General features: G+C 46.9%; 4 protein-coding genes and 1 pseudogene across 5 annotated transcripts in view; 3 read left to right on the plus strand and 2 right to left on the minus strand.

The window, feature by feature from the left end:
* LOC148145051 (uncharacterized) overlaps positions 1 to 25,713 on the minus strand; it is a 234,563-nt gene that overhangs the window by 105,239 nt on the left and 103,611 nt on the right.
* LOC148145052 (uncharacterized) overlaps positions 1 to 25,713 on the plus strand; it is a 158,418-nt gene that overhangs the window by 63,924 nt on the left and 68,781 nt on the right. The gene's annotated exons all lie outside the window — the stretch shown is intronic.
* Positions 1 to 25,713, plus strand: part of LOC148145053 (uncharacterized) — a 258,116-nt gene that overhangs the window by 63,910 nt on the left and 168,493 nt on the right. The window lies entirely within an intron of this gene.
* The window catches only part of LOC148145055 (uncharacterized), a 222,097-nt gene that overhangs the window by 4,445 nt on the left and 191,939 nt on the right, over positions 1 to 25,713 (plus strand). The window lies entirely within an intron of this gene.
* Positions 16,012 to 22,860, minus strand: LOC148145056 (uncharacterized; annotated as a pseudogene). Its single transcript, XR_015751694.1, has 2 exons — positions 22,767 to 22,860; positions 16,012 to 18,520 (listed from the first exon to the last, which is right to left on the minus strand). The product of XR_015751694.1 is annotated as an uncharacterized LOC148145056 (transcript).

The raw sequence follows: 25,713 nt of genomic DNA on the forward strand, positions 1-25,713 counted from the left end.
TAATTACTCAGGGTCACGAGTTCAAAGTGAGAGGGGAAAGGTTTGAGGGAGATGTACATAGAAAGTTCTTTACACTGAGGGTGGTGGGCGCCTCGAATGCATCGCCAGTGGAGGTAGTAGGGTTGGGATCGATAGCGTCATTTAAGATGTATCTAGACAGAGACATGAATGGGCAAGGAGCAGAGGGATACAGATCCTTTGAAAATAGGCGGCAGGTTTAGATAGAGTATCTCGATCAGCATAGCCTTGGAGGGCTGAAGGGCCTGTTCCTGTGCTGTAATGTTCTTTGTTCTCTTTATAGAAGTTTACAAAACCATGAGGGGCAAAGATAAGGTGAACGGCATGTGTCGTTTCAAGATTAGGGAGCAAATTAAGGTGAGAGGAAAAAGATTTAAAAAACACATGAGGAGCACCTTTTTTTTAAACAGTGGTTTGTGTGGAATGAATGTCCAGAGGAAATGGTGGATGCAGGTTGAGTAACAAGGTTTAAAAGACATTTGGATAAGTACATGAATAGGAAAGGTTCAGGGGGATATGGGGCAAACACAGGCAGGTGGGACTAGTTTAGTTTGTGAATATAGTCAGCATGGACTAGTTGGGCTGAAGGGTCTGTTTCTGTGCTGTATGACTCTAACTATTCTGTACTGGTCTTAAAACCATTTTACTTGCCTTCCCCCATAAACATCCACTTCATGGTTGTTCTAAAATCAGATGAACTCAGCCTTGAATATATTCAATGACCCCTTAACTGCAGGAAGACATCCCAACTTCTGAAATCAATTCCTCTCGGTAATATACCTGTTGCCTTGCTGATTGCTTGCTGCATCCGTCTGACAACTGGCAGTGACTGGTGTGGAAGGACGCTGAGGCCACGTTTTACATCCACACATCATTCCTGAGGAAGGGCTCGTGCCTGAAACGTCAATTCTCCTGCTCCTCGGATGCTGTCTGACCTCCTGTGCTTTTCCAGTGCCACACTTTTCGACTCTCATCTCCAGCATCTGCAGTCCTCACTTTCTCCACATCCCAATATGTCACCATTTAAACAACGTACCTCCTTACAGCAGTTATTTTTTCATAACTGAGGCTATCACTTCACACTGTGGGACTGCATTTGCCGTGCGTTTGCCAATTGAGACACTAACCTGGACCAACGTTTCCCGACTCTGTCCCTTCCCTGGATTCACTCACTTTCTTTTCAGTTGCTGCAAGTCAACAATTTAACCCCAGAATGAAAAAATGAAATGGTAAAGACAGTGCCGTACCCACAGATGGTGGAGAGAGGAAGGAAGTTGCAGTCTGAGGTGAAGCTCGATCTTCATTTGGAGAGGACAACAGCTTCAGAACCTGATGGTCCATCTTCCGCATTCCGACAGTTGGGGAGCTCTGATTGGCAGGAGGCCCAGGCTCCTTGTCTGGCTTCTCATTGGTCCATTTGAAGAAGGGTTAGCACTGTTTCTGCAGACAGAGCATGCGCGGCTTTTGCTGAAACAGCATAGAGTCAGAAGTGTACAGCATGGAAACAGACCCTTCGGTCCATGCCGACCAGATATCCCAACCCAATCTAGTCCCGCTCCTCAACACCTGGCCCACATCCTTCCAAACCTGTCCTATTTATATACCCATTCAAATGCCTCTTAATTGTTACATTTGTACCAGCCTCCACCAGTCCCTCTGGCAGCTCATTGCATACACGTACTATGCTTGTGTGAAAAAATTGCCCCGTAGGTCTCTTTTACATTTTTCCCCTCTCACCTGAAATCTATGCCCTCTAGTTCTGGACTCCCCAACCCAAGGGAAAAAACTTTGTCTATTTATCTTGTCCATGCCCCTCATACCTTTTTAAACCTTTATAAGGTCACCCCTCAGCCTCTGACACTCCAGGGAAAACAGCCCCAGCCAGTTCAGCCTCTCCCTCTAACTGTACCTCTTATGCTCGCATCCAAATCATTTATATAAGTGACAAAAAGTAGAGGACCGAGCAGCGATCCTTGTGGCACTCTACTGGTCGCAGGCCTCCAGTCTGAAAAACAACCCTCCACCACCACCCTCTGCCTTCTACCTTTGAGCCAGTTCTGTATCCAAATGGCTAGTTCTCTCTGTATTCCTTGAGATCTCACCTTGCTAATCAGTTTCCCATGTGGAACCTTGTCAAACGCCTTACTGAAGTCCATATAGATCACATTACTGCTCTGCCTTCCTCAATCCTCTTTGTTACTTCCTCAAAAAACTCAATCAAGTTTGTGAGACATGATTTCCCACACAAAACCATGTTGACTATCCCTAATCAGTCCTTGTCTTTTCAAATACATGTACATCCTCTCCCTCAGGATTCCCTCCAACAATGTGCCCACCATTGACGTTGGCCTCACTGGTCTATAGTTCCCTGGCTTGTCCTTACCACCCTTCTTAAACAGTGGCACCATGTTAGCCAACCTCTAGTCTTCTGGCATCTCACCTGACATGCACAGTATGCTGTATGGAGATGCTGTTCCTGATGGATTTAAAGTGTCCAACTGCCACAATTTCTACCCCCCACCAGTCACTTGACATCACCGTGCAGGCTCCTCGCTATTTTTGATGTTCATGTTACCTAGAACCGTCATGATTATATCAATCTCAATGAGGTCACCCCTCAACCTCCTGTGCTCCAGTGAAGAGATTCACAGCCTCTCCTTATAACTCAAACCCTCCAGTCTTGGTAATATCCTGGTGAATCTTTACTGAACCCTCTGTAATAGTATTCTTCCTATTACAGGGCCACCAGAAGCGTTCTCAGTACTCTACAAGTGGCTTCACCAACATCCTGTACAACTTCTAAATGATGTCCCAACTCCTTTATTCAATGGTGTGAACAAATAAGGTAAGTGTGCTGAATGCCTTCTGAAGCACCCTTCCAACCAGTGATGCAACTTTCAATGAAGTATGTACCTGAACCCCCCCCCCCCCATATCCCTCTGTACAAGTCCTGCCCTTATTTTAGGAAAATGCAATCCCTCACTTTTATCTCTACCTCTCTCATAACACGTTCTCTCTCAGATGTATACACACCCTCTTACAGGCTTCTCCTCCATCACTCTCCCTTTACAAAGCATGTGCACACACAATGATGGGGTGCATTTGCAGAATTATATTTACAGATATATTCAACTTTGCACAAAAAGCGCATAACATGCAGGTAGTCAATCCATGTAATATTTTATAAATTCCTAGTTTGGAAATAGTACCAGTCTGATTTAAGATTGGGATACTGACACACCTTTCATGCATTGTCTGGGCTGAGATGTCACCAGTTTAAAAAAACCCTTGTGATCTTGAGAATATGACTGAATAGTAGTACTGCTATGTACACATTAATGAAATAAAACCTGCAACCCATTCTAAAAGATGAAAGACTTAACAGCAATCTACATTTGTCAATATATCATATCAGTTGCATGACACTGTGACCTTTTGCTCGTAACTCTGTGTCTTATGATCCTGCTCCACAGCTACCCGATGAAGGAGCAGCGCTCCGAAAGCTAGTGCTTCCAAATAAACCTGTTGGACTATAACCCGGTGTTGTGATTTTTAAACCGTGTCCCACCTAGTCCAACAGCAGCACCTCCACCTCCTTTCTAATGAACACAGCCCACACTTCCCAGTGCTGCCAGTAAACTGCCGCTGAAACAATGCAGTGCCTGCACTCCCGAAAAATGTAAACTTCTAACGGAACCAGCTGCTCAGTCACTGCTCTATCTGATATACAACATTGGAAACTTAATGCAGGGGGCTGCAAGAAATGAGCAGCTTTAAAACAAAAACCGCTTGGAGCTCTAAGCTTTCAATGAGAGTCTGAGTCTGGCAGAATGTTCAGGTAACCTTTATTGTGTCCCAACATTGTTACAGCTTCAGTTGCCCCCAGCAAAAAGGCAGAGAAAGAGTAGATGTTTGTTAGACAGCTCAACAACAGGGGGAGGAGCAAGGGGCGGAGCAAGGCCTTCAGCAGGCCCCCGCACGACGCCTGCATTGCCTTGCACACTTTACAAAAATCCCTTCCCCTTCAGAGACTCCAAACAATGTGGGAGCAGGCCACTCGGCCCAAAGACTACACACTGATCCTCCGGAGGGTAACCCACCGACGCAATTCCCCTACCCCTATTGCTCAACATTTACCCGGGACTAATGCACCTAACCTGCACATCCCTGTGCATGATATCCCAACCCAATCTCGTCCCGCCTGCCAGCATGGGGCCCATATCCCTCCAGTTGCTTTTTAAGTGTTGTAATTGTACCAGCCTCCACCACTTCCTCTGGCAGCTTATTCCATACACTACCACCCTCTAAATGAAAAGGTTGCCTCTTAAGTCTCTTTCATATCTTTCTCCTCTCACTGTAAACCTATGCCCTCTATTTCTGGACTCTCCCACCTCAGGGAAAAGACTTTGTCTCTCTATCCTATCCATGTCCCTCATGATTTCATAACCTTCTATAAGGTCACCCCTCAGCCTCTGACGTTCCAGGGAAAACAGCCCCAGTCTGTTCTGTCTCTCCCTATAGCTCAAATCTTCCAGTCTTGGCAACATCCTTGTAAATCTTTTCTGAACCCTTAAGTTTCACAATATCTTTCTGATAGGAAGGAAACCAGAATTGCATGCAATATTCCAACTGTACAGCAGTAACATGACCTCCCAACTCCTGTAGACAATATTCTGACCAAATAAAGGAAAGCATACAAAACACCATCTTCACTATCCTATCAACCTGCGACTCCACTTTCAAGGAGCTATGAACTTGCACTCCAAGGTCTCTTTGTTCAGCAACACCCCCGAGGACCTTACCATTAAGTGTATAAGTCCTGCTAAGATTTGCTTTCCCAAAATGCAGCACCTCACATTTATCTAAATTAAACTCCATTTGCCACTTCTCAGCCCATTGGCCCATCTGATCAAGATCCCATTGTAATCTGAGGTAACCTCCTTCGCTGTCCACTACACCTCCAATTTTGGTGTCATCAGCAAACTTACTTACTATACCACTTATGCTCACATCCAAAAAGAAGTGGGCCCATTATCTATTTTCCAAGTGGAATTGACAATATATTACATGTATTGACTGCCTGTAGATTGTGCAGTCTTTCAGCAAAGTAGAATGTTTAGGGTGCAGGTTTGCTCGCTGAGCTGTAGGTTTGATATCTAGACGTTTCATTACCTGGCTTGGTAACATCATCAGTGGTGACCTCCAAGTGAAGCGAAGCTGTTGTCTCCTACTTTGTATTTATATGTTTGTTCTGGATGGGGTTCCTAGGATTTGTGGTGATATCAAAGTTATGAAGAGAGATACATATTTTGTTGAACCAAATACAATGGCAGAGCAGAGAATTTCAGTAAAGGGCAATAAATATTTCTTTTTACCCCTTATTCAACTCATTTAAGAATTTCAAATTGAATCTGAGCGAACTTGAGAGCAAATGGCAACATTCGTTTGTTAATAGACTCACCATAAATTATGAAAGATCACTTTTATCTAAGTCACAATGTTTAATCCCAAACGGAGCAATTAAGTGCAAAAGTTACTTTCAACCATTTAATAAAACACTGCAAATTTTATTTCGTATGAAAATACATTCATTTTATAATTTGGATAAGATCTTTACAAAGGAAATATATTAAACAAAATAGCTTTCCTGAATATCAATATTGACAACAGTTATGCAGCTATTATTTGCCAATTGACCAACTAATTGAAATAATTTCAGAATAAATGAGCTTCATTATAATACATTGAGATATTGCATATCTTGGCTCTCACCCAAGTATTCTCCGAAGAAAAAAATGCATCTGGATAGGGACATGAATAGGAAGAATTCAGAGGGATATGGGCCAAATGCTGGCAAATGGGTCACTAGATTAATTTAGGATATCTGGTTGGCCTGGACTGAAGGAGAAAGTGAGGTCTGCAGACGCTGGAGATCAAAGCTGAAACTTTATTGCTGGAACAGCACAGCAGGTCAGGCAGCATCTAGGGAACAGAAGATTCGACGTTTCGGGCACATGCCCTTCTTCAGGAAGTTTCGGCCTGGACTGAAGGGTTTGTTTCTGTGTGCTCATTACAGACGCCCCTCTTCTGGGATCCCCATAACAGCTGTTATTTTCATGAAATAATCTGACAATTGTTGACTTCCATCAACCTATTCCATCCGGAGAAAATTCCTCTCTCTGCAAAGTGTGGTTCAAGTTGGCAAATTCAATCCTCCTCCGGTCCTCAGGAAGGCAATCTATAATGCGCAACGTTCTCAATACCTGTTTAACGTTCAGTGGGGAAACTATTTTCAGTCCAACAGTTACACAGAATTCCTCAGAAATGTTTTTGGCAAATGCACTGCTCCCACGAGAGCTCGTGGGCCCACAGTTCAAATGCTTTTAACAGCTTTTTTTCTCATTTCCCCGCCTTCCCAGGATGCAGAATTTCTCCCACCAGAAATTGTTTGCTCTGAAAAAAATCCAGCAGGAACATGATTATGGAGCTATCAGTAAAAATGCTTCATATGGGTCAACCAAGGTTAGAAATGGAAGAACATCTCTGTTCAAAGTTACTGTTCGTTTGCACTTTCAAAATTCCTTGAATTTAAGGTGTTCCATTGTAGCATTTAATTATGATCCATTAAAAGCAACATCCAGTCTCATCTGAGTGAGGAACCGACTCAACAAGCGAAATAACTTTTCTGTCTGCTCTTGAGATGTGACATCCTCACCCTCTCTCTGTTGATGCAACAGGATTACCAGAGCTGGAAGTACCACTCTCGGAATACAATTGCTGATTGACAGTTTACTTCTGTTGCTTAACATAAGGATTTAAAAGCTGCTAGCCTGATCTCGCACAAAGCACAAAAACAAACTGTTTACCCGTGCCTGTGCAGAGGAGAAATTGCACTTGGAATAGATCACAAAATAAGAACTGTTACCACTCCCACAACTCGTGTGTTTCCCACGGACAAAGTTAAAAATCACTCAACACCAGGTTATAATCCAACAGGTTGGTTTGGAAGCACTAGCTTTCGGAGCGCCGCTCCTTCATCAGGTAGTTTTGGAGAATGAGATCATGATCACAATTTATATCCAAAGGAGTCTAGCGTCATGGAAATGTGACACATCAAACAATTTTAGATGAAATCCTTCATCTTTTAGAATAGGTTTCTGCTCTTTGGTTTGTTAATCCCAGAACTTGTTTTTTGTTACCTTCTCAAGAATGTCATTCAAATGCAGAGCTTTTCTAACAATAAGTGTGAATTCTGTCTGCGTCTGAATGTTGAGTCAGACTAACATTTTTCTACATTTAAATTACATTTTTGAGAAGGTAATTTTCAGATTAGGGTGTAGAGGTTAGGGTGGATAGGCTGTGCTAAATTACCCATAGTGACCAAGGATGTGAAACTTAGGGTGGATTGGCCATGGGAAATACTGAATAAAGGGGTGGGTATGTGTGGGATGCTGTTCAGAGGGCCAGTGTGAAATAGATGGGCTGAATGACCTGTTTCCACATTGTTGGGATTCTATGACTCCCATCACAAAGGAGCATTTTATTGGCATCAATCCTGTCAAGCCCCTTTCAGAATTCTACTGGTTTCAATAAGATCACTTCTGGTTCAGAGAGGTAGACAGCACAGAAATAGACCCTTTGGTCCAACTCATCCATGGCGACCAGGGTTCCCAAACTAAACTAGCCTCACTTGCCTGCGTTTGGCCCAAATCCCTCTAAACCTTTCTATTCATGTACCCATCCAAATGTCGTTTAGACTTTGTAAACGTACCTGCATTGTCCACATCCTCAGCAAGTTCATTCCACGTGTAAACCGCCCTCTGTCAAAACTTTGCCCCTCAGGTTCCTTTTAAATCTCTCTCCTGTCACTTTAAAGAAATATGCCCCCTAGTCTTGAGCTCCCCAACGCTCAGGAAGAGCCCTTTGCTATTCACCTTACCTCCACTCCTCGTGATTTTATCAATCTCCATGATGTCACCCCCCAACCTCCTGTGCTCCAGTGAAAAAAGTCCCAGCCTGTCATTATAACTCAAACCCTCCAGTCCTGGCAACATCCTGGTAAATCTTTACCGAACCCTCTCTAATAGTATTCTTCCTATTACAGGGACACGAGAACCATACTCAGTACTCTGAAAGTGGCCTCACCAACATCCTGTACAACCTCAACATGATGTCCCAACTCCTATACTCAATGGGGTGAACAATGAAGGCAAGTGTGCTAAACGCCTTCTTAACCACCCTGTCTCGCAGCGAAGCAACTTTGAAAGAACTGTGTACCTGAACCCCACCATGTGTCTCTCTTACAGCATGACACAGGGCCCTACCATTAACTGTACAAGTCCTGACCGTCCTTGCTTTAGCAAAACGCAAGCCCTTGCTTTTATTCATACCTCACTCATACACATGTGCTCTCTCAGACACGCACACATACACCCCCAACACACTCTCAGGCATATACTCTTATGTGCACTCATGCATAAACTCACATCACTTTTTGGGCAAATTTGTATTGGCAGAATTATGTTTGCAGATACATTCAATTTTGCTCAAAAAGTGCACAGTCTGCAGGCAGTCAATCCATGTAATATTTTATGAATTCTTGCTTTGGAAATAGAACCAGTCTGATTCAAAATTGGGACATTGGCAGACTCGAACCTCACACCTTTATCTGGGCTGAGTTGTGACTTTTTTTTAAAAAAAACTGAAGTCATCTTGAGAATGTGAATCAAAAGATGTTATGGGATTTACATATTAATGAACTGAAACCTGCAACGCATTCTAAAAGGTGAAAGACTTAACAACAATCTTGGTTTGTTTAATATATCCTATCAGTTGCATGACACTGATCTTTTGCTATAAAATCTGTGTCTTATGATCCTGCTCCACAGCAGTGTTCCAAAAGCTCACACTTCCAAATAAACCTGTTGGACTATAACCTGGTGTTGTGTGATTTTTAACTTCGTTCAGGCGAGTCCACCACCATGGCTCCTCCACATAATTTCTAGTGAGCACAATCCACACCTCCCAATGCTGCCAGTAAACTTTACAATGCCGATGAAATGACACACTCTGCACTCCTGAAAAATTCACTTTCGAACGAAACTGAAACTGGCTGCTCATTTACTGATCCATCTGATACGCGACATTGGAAGCTTAGTGCAGAAAGCTGAAAGAAATGAGCAGCTTTAAAACAAAAACCTTGGAGCTCAAAGCTTTCAATGAGAGTCTGAGCCGGGGGTAAATTCAGGTAACTTTTATTGAGATCCAACTTTGTTACAGCTTCAAACCCCCTCAGCAAAAAGGCAGAGAAAAAGTAGCTGCTTTTTAAACCGTTCAAGGTCAAAGCGCACACGCTACCCCACCACCCCACAACCCACCTCACTTCTTTACTATTGGTCACCACCAAGTTGTCCCTTTGTAATTGGGTCCTTGGTACAGCCTTAACCTGGAGGAAGTGTTGCCTCACTCAGCAATTTCAACCCATACCCTGTATCGCACCATCTGCTGCAGTGGGATTCAAACCCGGGAGCCCCTGGTTGATAGTCCAGTCGATACTGGCACTCAGCCATCACGCCTTCAATCCCCCTGCAATGGTACATGAACTCCCTGGTGCCTCCGGAGGTTGGTAGAGCTAGCGAAGCCCTTCCCGCACAGGGGGCAGCTGAAGTGCCTCTCTCCTTTGTGGATCCGCTGGAGGGTCAGCAGGCTGGAGGCCTGGGTAAATCTCTTCCCGCACCCGGGGCAACTGAAGGGCCTCTCCCCCATGTGGACCCGCTGGTGCCTCAGCAGGGTGGAGGAATCGCTGAAGGCCTTCCTGCACACTGGGCAGCTGAAGGGCGTCTCCAGAGTGTGGATCCGCTGGTGGGTTAGCAGGGTGGAGGAAGTGCTGAAGCCCTTCCCGCAGACGGGACAGGGGAACGGGCTCTCCCTGGTGTGGCTGCGCCGATGAGTCTCCAGGACAGACGGGACACAGAAGCTTTTCCTGCAGTCGCCATACTTCCATCGTTTCTCCACAGGGCTGGATTCCTCGGGTTTCTCCATGGCCGAAGCTTCAGTTACACACAAATGCGTGTGGAGCCCCTCCCCACAGTGAATTCCTCTTCCCAGGCCGTATAACTGTTTCAGGGTCTACACTCAGTGCACTGCAACAGTAGGGTCTATGATCCAGTCCCACGGATGCTGGAAACGTACTCAAACAGGAACCAAAACTTTGCTCCTTCTCACAGAATCATAGTTGAAAATTGTTGCGGTCCCGATGGATTGAGTGACTGTCAGACATTGACGTCAAAGTGAGGACTGCAGACGCTGGAGAGTCAGTGTCGAAAAGTGTGCCGCTGGAAAAGCACAACAGGTCAGGCAGCATCAGAGGAGCAGGAGAGTCAATGTTTCAGGAATAAGCCCTTCAAATTTGTTGATTTTGAAGCTTCAGTCTTCAGATCTTCAAATACACTGTTAAAAACAGATTACAAAAGTCATCACTATCAGTGCAGGGTAGAAATTCAGAACAAGCAATTCTACTTTCTGTGGAATATTCTATTCTTTAGCTGTTCCACAAAATTGAAAGCACTCACACACCCTCTTCCCCCTCTGTTCTCACTCTGCTCTATCTAATTCTCCTGAGGTGCTGATTCAGGATCTTACAGGGGCAGAAAAGCAAAAACGTCAAGACTGACATCTCTCTGAATTTTGGATACCTCCACCTGAAAGTTAATATCTTTCACAACATTGGGATCCTGCCGAGAGTGAGCAGGTCTGATTTTGGGAAGCAAAAAAAAAAGTGTCAATTCAGGGTGAACCTGCAATGCAGTTTCTTGAGAAAGGACCAGACACAAAATGATTATCGACCCCGGGAAGGTGGGAGTAAAATGAGACGTCAAGGCATTAACTCCAACACACTTCAGTCAAACACTTCTGCTCCCAGTCAGGGCAAAACATGTTCTGAAAAACCAGCCTTCACAACCACACTCCTGATTCCACTGAAGACAATTAGAGTCACAGAGTGCAGAAACAGACCCTTTGGCCCAACCTGCCCAGATATCCTAAATTAATCTAGTCACGTTTGCCATCACTTGGCCCCTATATGGGCTGGGTGCTGGCAGCTGGGACTAAATTGTGTTGGCTATCTTGTCAGCAAGGATGCGTTGGACCGAAGGGTCTGTTTCTGTGCTGTACATCTCTATGACTCCAGTTGCATTTGCCATCACTTGGCCCTGACCCATCTGAACCCTTCATTTTCAGATGCCCGTCCAGGAGCCTTTTAACTTGTCATCGTATCAGCACCCATCACTTCCTCTGGCAGCTCACGCCATCGTTCAAGCGACTCCATGTTGAAAGCGGTATGCCTTAGACTATATACAGGCCCAGGAGGGTGAGGTCTGCACCATTGTCCGAGATAAATGCACTATGGGCATTCCCGATCTGACTGGCAATATTACTAAGATACAAGAAGAGATCCAGGTATTCCTTGACAGAATGACTGAAGGGACCAGTTGGGGAAACTGCAGATCGGGTTGATGGTACAATTGGCTTATCAATTTAGCTATGTCTGTTTGTCGGTATTGGTATTGTTAGGTATTTAATTGCTAGGCTTATGAGGTCCCTTAGTGATATGGATTTGCCCCAGAAGATGCTCCTTTTGCGATCTGATGGCTCACCCACACGTGTCGATGGCGATGATAAATATGACCAGATGAGCTGCGAAGATGGTGGTGCCACTCTACAGGATGTTGATGGCTGGACCACCTTGAAAGGCATTCGTTTGGAGTATCCTTCACTTTCAGTGATCGTGGTGCAATCAAAGGGAGGAATGAGGATGTGGGCATCTGGGTGATAAAGTCTATAGCCTTAAAACTTGTCTTTAAACTTTCAGACTAAAATGTAATGCTGAATTATGAAATACATTTACTGCACGAGAAAATAAACTGGCAGGAAGGCTCAGAAAGAGGGCAGAACTTAAAGATAGGGACACCTGGGCTCACCAAGTGATAACAGGATGCTGTAAGGCAATTAAGAACGTTTGCCTCAGCATCGGTGAATCTGTGTGAACAGGACACCAAGGGATAACATTCACAGCCGTTCCCTTGTGAGACCATTTTAGTGCTGAGGCTGTTGATTCCCGTAGAAAATTAACTCTTAGTGTTTATCTGCACTGGATTGAAATGAATTGCATTTTGGGACTTTCTGATGATATTGAGTAGCCATTACTGGTTATTAAATACAAACTCTGTAAAAGGAAATATTCATAAAGCTTTACCTTACTTGCTGCAGCCGAAGCTCCAGCGGAGGAAACAGGCCGCGGGCATACTTCCGGCCTCGGGATGGCCACGCTCCCTGGTCCCGCCCCTCCACCTCCAAGGTGACGCGTAAGCCCCGCCCCCTCCAAATGCAGATCGTAAACCACACCCCTCTGTGTAAACCCCGCCCACCCAGGTGTATTTGGAAGCACTGGCTTCTGCAGCGCTGTTCGTTCTGCGTGTCGCTGTGCTGCTGGATCATAAGACACAGAGTTAATAGCAAAACATCACAGTGTCATGCAACCGATGCAATATTTGGAACAAACCTGGACCTCTGCTGAGTCCTTCATCTTTTAGAAGGGGTTGCAGGTTTCAGTTCATCAATATATAAATTCCAGAACTTTAGATCAGATTCCCTACAGTGTGGAAACAGGCCCATCGGCCCAACAAGTCCACACCGACCCGCCGAAGAGCAAAACACCCAGCCCCATTCCCTGTCACCAAACACTACTGGGCAATTTAGCTTGGCCAATTCACCCTAACTCGCATGTCTTTGGACTGTGGGAGGAAACCCACGCAGACGCGGCGGGGGGGGTGGGGGTGGATTGAACCGGGGGCTCTGGTGCTGTGAGGCAGCAGTGCTAACCACAAAATAAAGAGGAATAGGGATGTAAGGCAGGATTTCAGGGAGCTAGCGTGGAAGCTGAGGGCTTGAACAAACAGAGTGGTTATCTCTGGTTTGTTACCCGTGCCACGTGATAGCAAGGCAAGGAATAGGGAGAGATATCAGCTGAACACCTGGCTACAAGGATGGTGCAGGAGGGAGGATTTCAGGTTTTTTCAGGATAATTGGGACTCATTCTGGGAAGGTGGGACTTGTACAAACAGGACAGTCTTCACTTTAACCAGAGGGGTACTAATATCCTGGGTGGGAAATTTGCTGGTGCTATTCGAGTGGGTTTAAACTAGCTCAGCGGGGGGGTGGGAACCGAGGGTGTAGCTGTAGTGCACAGGAGGATGAGAGTAGGAAGGACAGGGACATGATTTCAGGGTCACAGGAATGTGCTGGCAGACAACAAAGTGGTTTGAAGTGTTTCTACTTCAACGCCAGAGTATCCACAATAAGGTAGGGGAGCTTGCAACACGGCTAGGTACCTGGGATTTGGATGTTGTGGCCATTTCGGAGACATGGAGAGAGCAGGGTGAGGAATGGATGTTGCAGGTTCCAGGGTTTTGATCTTTCATTAAGAACAGCCAAGGTAGTAAAAGAGGGAGAGGCGTGGCCTTGTTAGTCAAGGATAGTATAACGGTGGCTGACAGAACTTTTGAAGAGGACTCATCTACTGAGGTAATGTGGGCTGAGGTTAGAAACAGGAGAGGAGAGGTCACACTGCTTGGAATTTTTTTTATAGGCCTCCGCAGAGTTCCAGGGAGTTGGAAGAGGGGATTAGCAAAATTTTTTAGGGTAGGAGTGAAAGGAACAGGGTGGTCATTATGGGGAACTTTAACTTCCCCAACATTGACTGGAAATGCTTTCACTCTAGTACGTCGGATGGATCAGTTTTAGTCCCGTGTGTGCAGGAGGCTTTCTGACACAGTATGTTGAAGGGCCGACAAGAGGGGAGGTCACACTGGATCTGGTGCTTGGTAATGAACCAGGCCAGGTGTTTGATTTAGTGGAAGGTGAGCACTTTGGAGAGAATGACCATAATTCAGTTAGGTTTCATTGAGCGATGTAAAGGGATAGGAACATGCCACAGGTCAAGAGTTATCGATGGGGCAAGGGCAATTATAATGCAATTAGGCAAGACTTAGAATGCATAGAATAGGGTAGCAAAATGCAGGGGATGGGAACAATTGAAGTGTGGAGCTGGTTTAAGGAACAGATATTGTGTGTCCTTGATAGATATGTTCCTGTCAGGCAGGGAGGAAGTGATAAGGTAAGGGAACCGTGGTTTACAACAGAAATTGCATCTCTTGTTCCAAAGAAGGAGGAGGCTTATGTGTTGATGAGGCAAGATGGTTCAGAAGCGATGGAGAGTTACAGATCAGTTGGGAAGGATTTAAACAGACAGTTAAGAGCAAAGAGAGGACATGAACAGTCTTTAACAAATAGAATAAAGGAGAACCTAAAGTTTTCTATAGGAATGTGAGGAATAAAAGGATGATTAGGGTAGGAATAGGGCCAGTCAAAGATAGAAGGGGGAAGTTGAATGTGGGCCCTGTGGAGATTGGAGAGGTGTTAATGAATATCTCTCATCGGTCTTCACTCAGGAAAAGGAGAATATTGTAGAGGAGAAGAATGAGGTACGAGATATTAGACTTGAAAGGATCGAGGTTAGTTGCACACAGATGTTATCATTTCTAGAAGGAGTGAAAATAGGCAAGTGCCCTGGACCGGATGGGATTTATCCGAGGATTCTCTGGGAAGCGAGGGAGGAGATAGCAGAGCCTTTGGCTTTGATATTTGAGTCGTCATTGTCTACAGGCTTAGTACTTGAGAACTGGAGGATTGCAAATGTTGTGCCCTTGTTCAAGAAGGGCAGCAGAGATGACCCAGGTAATTATAGACCAGTGAGCCTTACTTCTGTTGAAGGAAAGCTTTTGGAAAGGAATATTAGAGATAGGATTTACAATCATCTAACAAGCAACAATTTGACTTCAGATAGTCAACATGGTTTCATCAAGGGCAGATTGTGTCTCACAAACCTCATTGGGTTTTTTGAGAAGGTGACCAAGCATGGAGATGAGGGTAGGGCAGTTGACATGGTGTACATGGACCTCAGTAAAGGTTCCACATGGTAGGCTGTTGGAGAAAATGCAGAGGCATGGGATTGAGGGTGATTTAGCAGTTTGGCTTTCTGAAAGAAGGCAGCGAGTGGTGGTTTATGGAAAATATTCAGCCTGGAGTCCGGTTACTAGTGGTGTGCCACAAGGATCTGTTTTGGGACGACTGCAGTTTGTCATTTTTATCAATGACTTAGACGCAGGCATAGGTGGATGGATTAGTAAATTTGCAGCTGACACTAAAGTCGGTGGAGTACTGGACAGTTTGGAAGAATGTTACAGGTTGCAGGGGGACTTGGATAAACTGCAGAATTGGGCTGAGAGGTGGCAAATGGAGTTCAATGCAGCTAAATGTGAGGTGATTCACTTTGGGAAGAATATCAGGAAGGCAGTGATCTTGGAGTCCAGGTGCATAGATCCCTGAAAGTTGCCACGCAGGTGGATAGTGCTGTTAAGAAGGCACATGGTGTGTTAGGTTTCATTCGTAGAGGGATTGATTTCTGGAACTGCAATATCACGGTGCAACTATACAAAACGCTGGTGCAGCCACACTTGGAATATTGTGTATAGTTCTGGTCCCCATATTTCAGGAAGGATGTGGGAAGCATTGGAAAAGGAGCAAAGGAGATTTACCAGGTTGTTGCCTGGTCTGGAGGGAGGGTCTTATGAGGAAAGGCTGAGAGACTTGGATCTGTTCTCATTGCAAAGAAGAAGGCTAAGATGGGATTTGATCGAGACATACAAGATGATCAGAGGATTAGATAGGGGATACAGTGAAAGACTCTTTCCTAGGATGCTGATGTCAGGGGGCATAACTTCAAAGTGAGGGGTGATAGATTTAAGACAGATGTTAGAGGCAAGTTCTTTATGCAGAGAATGATAAGGGCGTGGAATGCCCTACCTGCTAAGGTAGTCAACTCAGTCACATTCGGGAGATTTAAACAATCCTTAGATAAGCGCATGGTTGATTTTGGGATAGTGTTGGGGAACGAACTGAGAATAGTTCACAGGTCGGCGCAACATCAAGGGCCGAAGGGCCTGTTCTGCGCTGGATTGTTCTATGTTCTAAACTTAGTGCAGGAGGCTGAAAGAAATGAGCAGCTTTAAAACAAAAACCTCTTGAAGCTCAAAGCTTTCAATGAGAGTCTGAGCCCGGTGGTAAGTTCAGGGTAACCTTTATTGCAACCCAACTTTGTTACAGCTTCAGATCCCCCCAGCAAAAAGGCAGAGAAAAAGCAGTTGCTTTTTGAACAACTCAAGGTGAAAGTGCACACACCACATGTCCCCTTGTCCCACCCCCCTCACTGTCTTTACTCTTGGCCAGCACCAAGTTGTCCCTTTGTAATTGGATCCTTGGTACAGCCATACCCTGGAGCAAGTATTGCCTCACTCAGCAATTTCAACCCATACCCTGTCTCCAAGTAAGTTTCTCCCCGCTCATTTGCCAGGAAGGGGCAGTGTAGAGTCAACCAGACTGCTGTGGGTCTGGAGTCACGTGTAGGCCAGACCGGGTAAAGGATGCAGCTGGAACGACTGAGTGAATCCTTTCCCACAATGGCGGTTCCCTTCCCTAACAAGGGAGAGAGGGAATCAGATGGGGGCTTTCTCCCCCGCACCACCCCCTCCCTGAAACGGTCTCATCGTTAGATTCTGAACTCCACATTTCTGACTGAATACCAATTCTGCCATCTGTCGTGGTGGGATTCGAATCCAGGAGTCCCCGGAACCGGACTGATAGTCCAATCGATAATGGCACTCGGCCGTCACTCCTTCAATGCCCCTGCGATGGCACGTGAACTCGCTGGTGGGTCAGCAGTTGGGAGGAGTAGGTGAAGCCCTTCCCGCACTGAGAGCAGGTGAACGGCCTCTCCCCGGTGTGGATCCACTGGTGCCTCAGCAGGTGGGAGGAGTAGGTGAAGCCCTTCCCGCACTCGGGGCAGCTGAAGGGCCTCTCTCCCGTGTGGACCCGCTGGTGGGTCTGGAGGTTGAAGGAGCATGTGAAGCCCTTCCCGCACTGAGAGCAGTTGAACGGCCTCTCCCCCGTGTGGACCCGCCAGTGGGTCATCAGGGAGGAGACGTGCGTAAAGGCCTTCCCGCACTGAGAGCAGCTGAAGGGCCTCTCCCCGGTGTGGATCCGCTGGTGCCTCAGCAGGTGGGAGAAGTAGGTGAAGCCCTAACCGCACTGAGAGCAGGTGAACGGCCTCTCCCCCGTGTGGACCCGCCGGTGGGTCATCAGGGAGGAGACGTGGGTAAAGGCCTTCCCGCACTGAGAGCAGGTGAAGGGCCTCTCCCCCGTGTGGATCCGCTGGTAGCTCTGCAGGTTGGAGGAGCAGGTGAAGCCTTTCCCGCACTGAGAGCAGGTGAAGGGCCTCTCCCCCGTGTGGATCCGCTGGTGGCTCTGCAGCTTGGAGGAGCAGGTGAAGCCTTTCCCGCACTGAGAGCAGGTGAACGGCCTCTCCCCGGTGTGGACATGCTGGTGCCTCAACAGGGAGGAAGATGTGCTCAAGGCCTTCCCGCACTCGGGGCAGCTGAAGGGCCTTTCCCCCGTGTGGACCCGCTGGTGCTTCCGCAGGTTGAAGGAGCAGGTGAAGCCCTTCCCGCACTGAGAGCAGGTGAAGGGCCTCTCCCCCATGTGGACCCGCCGGTGCCTCAGCAGGGTGGAGGCCTGGGTATAGGCCTTCCCGCACTCGGGGCAGCTGAAGGGCCTCACCCCCGTGTGGACATACTGGTGGGCCAGCAGTGTGGAGGAATTACTGAAGCCCTTCCCGCACTGAGAGCAGATGAACGGCCTCTCCCCGGTGTGGATCCTCTGGTGGGTCAGCAGGGAGGAAGATGTGCTCAAGGCCTTCCCGCACTCGGGGCAGCTGAAGGGCCTCTCCCCTGTGTGGACCCGCTTGTGGGCCAGCAGGTGGGAGGAATGTTTGAAGGCCTTCCCGCAGTCGGTGCAGGGGAATGGCCTCTCCCCGGTGTGACTGCGCAGATGAGTCTCCAGGACAGACGGGACACGGAAGCCTTTCCCACTGTCACCACAATTCCACGGTTCCTCCACAGGGTGGGATTCCTCAGGTTTCTCCATGGCCACAGCTTCAGCTGCTCACAAACACGTGCAGAGCCCTCCCTGCCGTGAAATCCCCTTTCCAGGCCGTATGACTGTTTCAGGCTCCACGCACAGTGCGCTGCAACAGTGGCGTCTCTCGTCCAGTCCCACTGATGCTGAAAACGTCCTCAAACAGGAACCAAAAAGCGTTGATCCCTCTCACAGAAATCACAGTTAAAAATTGTTGCGGTCCCGATGGATTTAGTGACTGTCAGACATTGACATCAAAGTGAGGACTGCAGTCGCTGGACAGTCAGTCAAACAATGTGGCGCTGGAAAAGCACAGCAGGTCATGCATCATCCGAAGAGCAGGAGGGTCAATATTTCGGGCGTCAGCCCTTCATCTGTTGATTTTGAAACTTCAGTCTTCAGATTTTCAAGTACTCTGCAAAAAGAGATTACAAAAGTCATCACTATCAGTGCAGGGTAGAAATTCAGAACAAGCAATTCTACTTTCTGTGGAATATTCTTTTGTTGTTCCACAAAATTGAAAGTACCATCCCACTCTCTCTCCCGCTCTGTTCTCACACCGCTCTAACTAATTCGCCTGAAGGTGCTGATTCAGGATCTTACAGGGGCAGAAAAAGCAAAAACATCAAGACTGACATCTCTCTGAATTTTGGATACCTCCACCTGAAAGTTAATATCTTTCACAACACTGGGATCCTGCTGAGAGTGAGCAGGTCTGATTTTGGGAAGCAAATAAAAAGTGTCAATTCAGGGTGAACCTGCAATGCAGTTTCTTGAGGAAGGACCAGACACAAAATAGTTATCGACCCCGAGAAGGTGGGAGCAAAATGAGACATCAAGGCATTAACACCAACACACTTCAGTCAAACTCATCTGCTCCCAGTCAGGGCAAAACATGCTCTGAAAGTCCAGGCTTCACAACCACACTTCTGCTTCCACTGAAGACAATGAGAGTCTCACAGCGCAGAAACAGACCCTTTGGCCCAACCTGCCCAGATATCCTAAATTAATCTAGTCACGTTTGCCATCACTTGGCCTCTATAAGGGCCGAGTGCTGGCAGCTGGGACTAAATTGGGTTGGCTATCTTGTCAGCAAGGACGAGTTAGACCGAAGGGTCTGTTTCTGTGCTGCACATCTCTATGACTCCAGTTGCATTTGCCATCACTTGGCCCTGACCCATCTGAACCCTTCATATTCAGATGCCTGTCCAGGAGCCTTTTAACTTGCCATCGTACCAGCACCCCCCACTTCCTCTGGCAGCTCACGCCATCGCTCAAGCGACTCCACGTTGAAAGCGTCTGGTCTGGTGCACCAGATGACATCAGGATAATCTCAGATCATTCCAGATCGCATCGATACTCAGTCAGTGGCTTTCCCGATCAGGATGTTGTATGTGATTAAACAGGTCAGTGGGTAGGCGATCCCCCACCTCTTAGTTCAAGTATCTCTACGAGAACTCCCTTGCTGGAGGGTCCCTTGGAGACACTTCAACTGGACTTCATTGAGTTGGAGAAATGAGTTCAGTTGCTATAAATATGTTTTGCTTATTGCTGATGTCTTTTCTAAGTGCTTTGAAGCCTACCCTCCTCCTAACGCTACTGCTGAGACTGTGGTGAAGATTTTGTTTAAGGAAATAATTCCCTGCTTCAGTATACCTGCGTGCATTAGCTCGGACAATGGACCACACTTTGTAGGTAATATTAACGGAGAACTCTGTTCCCAGCTTTGTATTTGTTGGCAACTGCATGGTGCTTATCATCCTCAGGCAGCCGGCCTTGTTGAATGTTTTAACCAGACTCAAGACTAAACTTGCCAAATTAGTGGCAGAGCCTGGCCTCTCCTGGTTATGCAAATCCCTGTGGCCTTATTCCAGATGCGATCCATGTCTGCGGGCAAGACGGGACTGTCTCCAGCTGAGAGTCTCTCTGGTCACCCCCTCCGTACCCCTTGGAACGATTCGGCTCCCTTCTCAGTCCACTTCCACCACATGACCGAAGCAATGATTGGTTATGTTCTTGCTCTAACTAGTGTTATGCGTGCCTTTCACTCCCAGGAGCTTGCGGCCTACAGCGATGTTCCCTCCCTTTCAGCCTCGTCACGGGAAGAGCCTGGTTCGTTGGTGCTCGTCAGGAACTGAACTGGCAAAGGTCTCCATCCTCGTTGGGATGGCCCCTTCCAGGTTTTACTTCCCACCCCCTTGGCGGTCACAGTCGCTGGGCGCTCAGCTTGGGTCCACCTGCACCATTGTAAATTGATTGACTGCACCAATCAAAAGGGGGGAAGAGGAGGAGAGAATCCTGGAATCCCAACAAAAGAGTGGACCCTGTCCTGTTGGGTTTTTGAATCTTGCTGTTATTCTCATGTTAATCTTATGACAGATACTTGAACTAAGAGGAGGGACTTGTGGGGGATCGCCTATCTCCTTACCTTTCTGATCACGTACAACATCCTGATGGGGAAAGCCACTAAGTATGGATGCGACCAGGAATGATCAGAGATTATCCACCACCCATGCTGAGATGATGTTGTCCAGTGCACCGGACCAGACGCCTTTGACGTGTGGAACGTGATGAAGATTGATTATTGCAATGGACTCTTACATCAGAAAGACCAGATGGACCATCTGGACAGTAGAAATCAGTGGGAGTTACCATGTCATTACCATGTTTTTATGATTTTACCTGCAGACGCAAGCCGAGTGCGGATAAAAATGATCAACCCTGTTATTATAGTAAATATTTTAAGGACGCCCAGGAACACCATCCCTTTTTGCAGGAAGGCTGACTCGAGAAAAGGGAAGCCTGATAGGGGAAACCCCTCAATCCACAAACAACTTATTTGTACAGGCCCACAATACGCTCTTCACCCCAGAGGCAGTAGTATGTTACTCCTCTCTATCGGTAGATGACTTACTTGCCCCGTCCCCAGTCCCCGATTCCAATCTATTCGTCAGACTTCCTACTGCCGACCCTGCGAAGCGAAATATCACTTTCCAATACTTCCGGTCTGTGTATACAAACAGCTGGTGAAACACTGGCTGGGGTACAGCAGGCCTTATGCGGCACATGGACCTGGAACGGAACCCTTCCCTTGTGCATTTATAGGCCTTTTCTCTTTTCAGAACCTGATTCTGTCACCAAGACTATGTACAATAGGTCTCAGGGAGAGCCCAATGGGAATAGCATTCTGAGGACCATTGTCTCCCATACAGTGCGAGTGCTCGAGTCACTTGGCCCATTTTTTACAGCGCTCAAGCAACTCCTCTTGCAAAATGTCGACCCTTTACTCCTCTAGACCTGACCTGACCAGACCCCCTGCTGTAACATTTCAGTAATCTATTTTGACAAACTCTCTGTAATATACACCAAACCAGAGTATTATTTCTTCAGCTAAGGTAAAGCTACCAATTTCCTTGTCCTGGATGGCAAAGATGTCCCTCATAAGGTCACTATCAGAGACCTTGTTCCCACAACAGTACCTTGTCCTGGCCAGTGGACAAGTCGATGGAACCTCCATCTGAGGGGGATGCAGTGGTCAACCTTGCTCCAACTGAAAGGATCCCAAGGGACTGGGTGACAATACAGGACACCCGATAGGCTGGGGAATCCAGAGTACCCTGAGGTTGGAAGGATCGGCAGGGGTGTCAAGTCAACAGAATCGCAATTCCCTCTTTTGCGGCCTGACCATTCGAGGAAATAAGACTAAAGAGACTCTGAAACAGAGTAAACTGGGATTGTCAGACATGTGTCTTTACTCTGTGCAGAATCGGTATGCCTTCGACTATATACTCCCCCAGGAGGGTGAGGTCTGCACCATTGTCCAAGATAAATGCACTATGGGCATTCCCAATCTGACTGGCAATATTACTAAGATACAAGAAGAGATTCAGGTATTCCTTGACAAAATGACTGAAGGGACCAGTTGGGGAAACTGCAGATCGGGCTGATGGTACAATTGGCTTATCAATTTAGCTATGTCTGTTTGTCAATATTGGTATTGTTAGGTATTTAATTGCTCGGCTTATGAGGTCCCTTAGTGACATAGATTTGCCCCAGAAGATGCTCCTTTTCCGATCCGATAGCTCACCCACACGTGTCGATGGCGATGATAAATATGACCAGATGAGCTGCGAAGATGGTGGTGCCACTCTACAGGAAGGGCATTCGTTTGGACTAGCCTTCTCTTTCAGTGATCGCAGTGCAATTAAAGGGAGGAATGAGTGTGTGGGCATCTGGGTGATAAAGTCTATAGCCTTAAAACTTGCCTTTAAACATTCAGACTAAAATGTAATGCTGAATTATTGAATACATTTACTGCACTAGAAAACAAACAGGCAGGAAGACTCAGAAAGAAGAGAGAACTTAAAGATAGGGACACCTGGGCTCACCAAGCGATAACAGGATGCTGTAAGGCAATTAAGAACGTTTGCCTCAGCATCGGTGAATCTGTGTGAACAGGATCCCAAGTGATAACATTCACAGCCGTTCCCTTGTGAGACCATTTTAGTGCTGAGGCTGTTGAATCCCGTAGAAAATTAACTCAGTGTTTATCTGCACTGGATTGAAATGAATTGCATTTTGGGACTTTCTGATGATATTGAGTAGCCATTACTGGTTATTAAATACAAACTCTGTAAAAGGAAATATTGATAAAGCTTTACCTTATTTGCTGCAGCGGAGGAAACAGCCCGCGGGCACACTTCCGGCTTCGGGATGGCCACGCCCCCTGGTACTGGTCCCGCCCCCTACTCGAACAATGCCACACGTAAACCCCGCCCCTTCCCATCTCTGCTCATTAACCCCGCCCCTACTATACGCATCTCATTAAATCCGTCCTTTTGAACGCTGCTCGTAATGCCCGCCCCTTCGAGACAAAGCCCCGCCTCTTGGACCCAAACTTCCTTCCCCATCAAGCACCCAAGTCCGCCCTTTCGCCGCGGTCCCCGCGCGAGTCAAAACCACGCCCACTGACACCACACGCGCTGCCGCTCACAAAGCCACGCGCCTCCAGGTTGGACGCGCCGCTCCGCCCGCTGACCCTTGCCCCGCCTACTAGCTCGTGACCCTCTCACGAGACACGCCCCGCCCATGAACTTCCCCCTCCCCCCAAACCCGCCCTCCAATCTAAACCCCGCCCACCCAGGTGTATTTGGAAGCACTAGCTTCTGCAGCGCTGCTCCTTCTGCCGGTGGCTGTGCTGCAGGATCATAAGACACAGAATTAATAGCAAAACATGAGACCATAAGACATAGGGGTGGACGTAACGCCATTTGGCCCATCGAGTCCACTCCGGCATTCAATCATGGCTGATGGGCATTTCAACTCCACTTACCCGCATTCTCCCCGTAGCCCTTAATTCCTTGTGACATCAAGAATTTATCAATTTCTGCCTTGAAGACATTTAGCGCCCCAGCCTCCACTGCACTCTGTGGCAATGTATTCCACAGGCCCACCACTCTGGCTGAAGAAATGTCTCCGCATTTGTGTTCTGAATTTACCGCCTCTAATTCTAAGGCTGTGTCCACGGGTCCTAGTCTCCTCGCCTAACGGAAACAATTTCTAGCGTCCATCCTCTCCAAGCCATGTATTATCTTGTAAGTTTCTATTAGATCTCCCCTTAATCTTCTAAACTTCAATGAATACAAACCCAGGATCCTCAGCCGTTCCTCATATATTAGACCTACCATTCCGGGGATCATCTGTCTGAATCTCCGCTGGACACGCTCCAGTGCCAGTATGTCCTTCCTGAGGTGTGGGGATCAAAACTGGACACAGTACTCCAAATGGGGCCTAACCAGAGCTTTATAAAGTCTCAGTAGCACAACAGTGCTTTTATATTCCAACCCTCTTGAGATAATTGACAACATTGCATTCGCCTTCTTAATTCCGGACTCAACCTGCATGTTTACCTTTAGAGAATCCTCAACTAGCACTCCCAGATCCCTCTGATCAGTTCACAGTGTCATGCAACCGGTGCAATATTTGGAACAAACCTGGACCGCTGCTGAGTCCTTCATCTTTTAGAATGGGTTGCAGGTTTCAGTTCATCAATATATAAATTCCAGAACTTTAGATCAGATTCCCTACAGTGTAGAAACAGGCCCTTCGGCCCAACAAGTTGACACCGACCCGCCAAAAAGCAAAACACCCAGCCCCATTCCCTGTCACCTAACACTACGGGGCAATTGAGCTTGGCCAATTCACCCTAACACGCACGTCTTTGGACTGTGGGAGGAAACCCTCGCAGACGTGTGGGGTGGGGGAATTTAACCTGGGGCTCTGGCGCTGTGAGGCAGCAGTGGTAACCACAAAAAAAGTGACATTTTCTGTTTTTCAGTGGCAGCTGCAGCCCAGGAGTGGAGAGTCACTGATTTGAGGTTTTAAATTTGAAGTCGGAGAGCAGAGGTTCCTGGGAAAGGAGGGATGACTTATTTTTATTTCCTTCCTGCTGTATCAGTCAGTGGGTACTGTTGAGGGGGGAAAACGACCTACCAGGCGTATGCACTGGAGCCCAGGTCTCTGGCAGAGAGCCTGTCCCTGTTGCACCAGAAGGGAAGGAGGGAAAGGAGGAGAGTGTTAGTCATTGGGGACTCAATAGTTAGAGGGTCAGATAGAAGGTGTGTTGGGAACGAACAAGACTCGCGGTTAGTGTGTTGCCTCCCAGGTGCCAGGGTGCGTGAAGTCTCGGATCGTATCTTTGGGGTCCTGAAGGGATAGGGTTTCCAACCCCAAGTCATGGTCCATGTAGGTACGAACAACATAGGTAGAAATGTGAGAAACAGAACTCACTCACAAATCAATCAGCCTGAGACAAAGCGTTGGAAACAAGAACAATTTATTACAGTCTTGCAAGTACCGGACGCTCCTGCAACCAAGCAGAAATGTGCGCCAAAACAGAGCCTGTTAGCTTTCTTGTTCAGTTTACAAGTTGTGGAATCACGCCTCCCTTTTCCCATCCTATCATAAGCCGATTACCTCACTTGTCAGTTATTTTCTTATCTGGCCATCCCGCTGTCCTTGTCTGCATTCTTTGTTCCTTGTTTGTTACAGCTTGTTCTTTTGTCCACTTTCTCTAATCTTACGATAAGCTTTATTGTGAAATGCTACTGTTGCTTCTTTTTGTGGTCAACTACAACACTTTAAAGTTATTTCCTCGCATAAAACTACTTTCTTTAAAAGACTCTCTATATTCATTAAAGTCTTAGCCTTAAGTATGCCACATGCTACAAGAATTCCACTTCCGTTTGTATAATGTTACACTACTTGGAGTTCTTTCATAGGCCTCTGCAGAGTTCGAGGGAGGGGGAAGAGGGGATTAGCAAAATTATTCTGGGTAGTAGTGAAAGGAACAGGGTGGTCATTATGGGGGACTTTAACTTCCCCAACATTGACTGGAAATGCTTTCACTCTAGTATGTCGTATGGATCAGTTTTTGTCCAGTGTGTGTGCAGGAGGGCTTTCTGACACAGCATGTCGAAGGACCGACAAGAGGGGTGGTCACACTGGATCTGGTGCTTGGTAATGAACCAGGCCAGATGTTTGATTTAGTGGAAGGTGAGCACTTTGGAGAGAGTGACCATAATTCAGTTGGGTTTCATTTAAAGGGAT

This window comes from Chiloscyllium plagiosum, unplaced genomic scaffold (genome assembly GCF_037043375.1).
Source record: "Chiloscyllium plagiosum isolate Xiang-an unplaced genomic scaffold, Cpla_swu_hap1 HiC_scaffold_27, whole genome shotgun sequence".
Taxonomy (NCBI): domain Eukaryota; kingdom Metazoa; phylum Chordata; class Chondrichthyes; order Orectolobiformes; family Hemiscylliidae; genus Chiloscyllium; species Chiloscyllium plagiosum.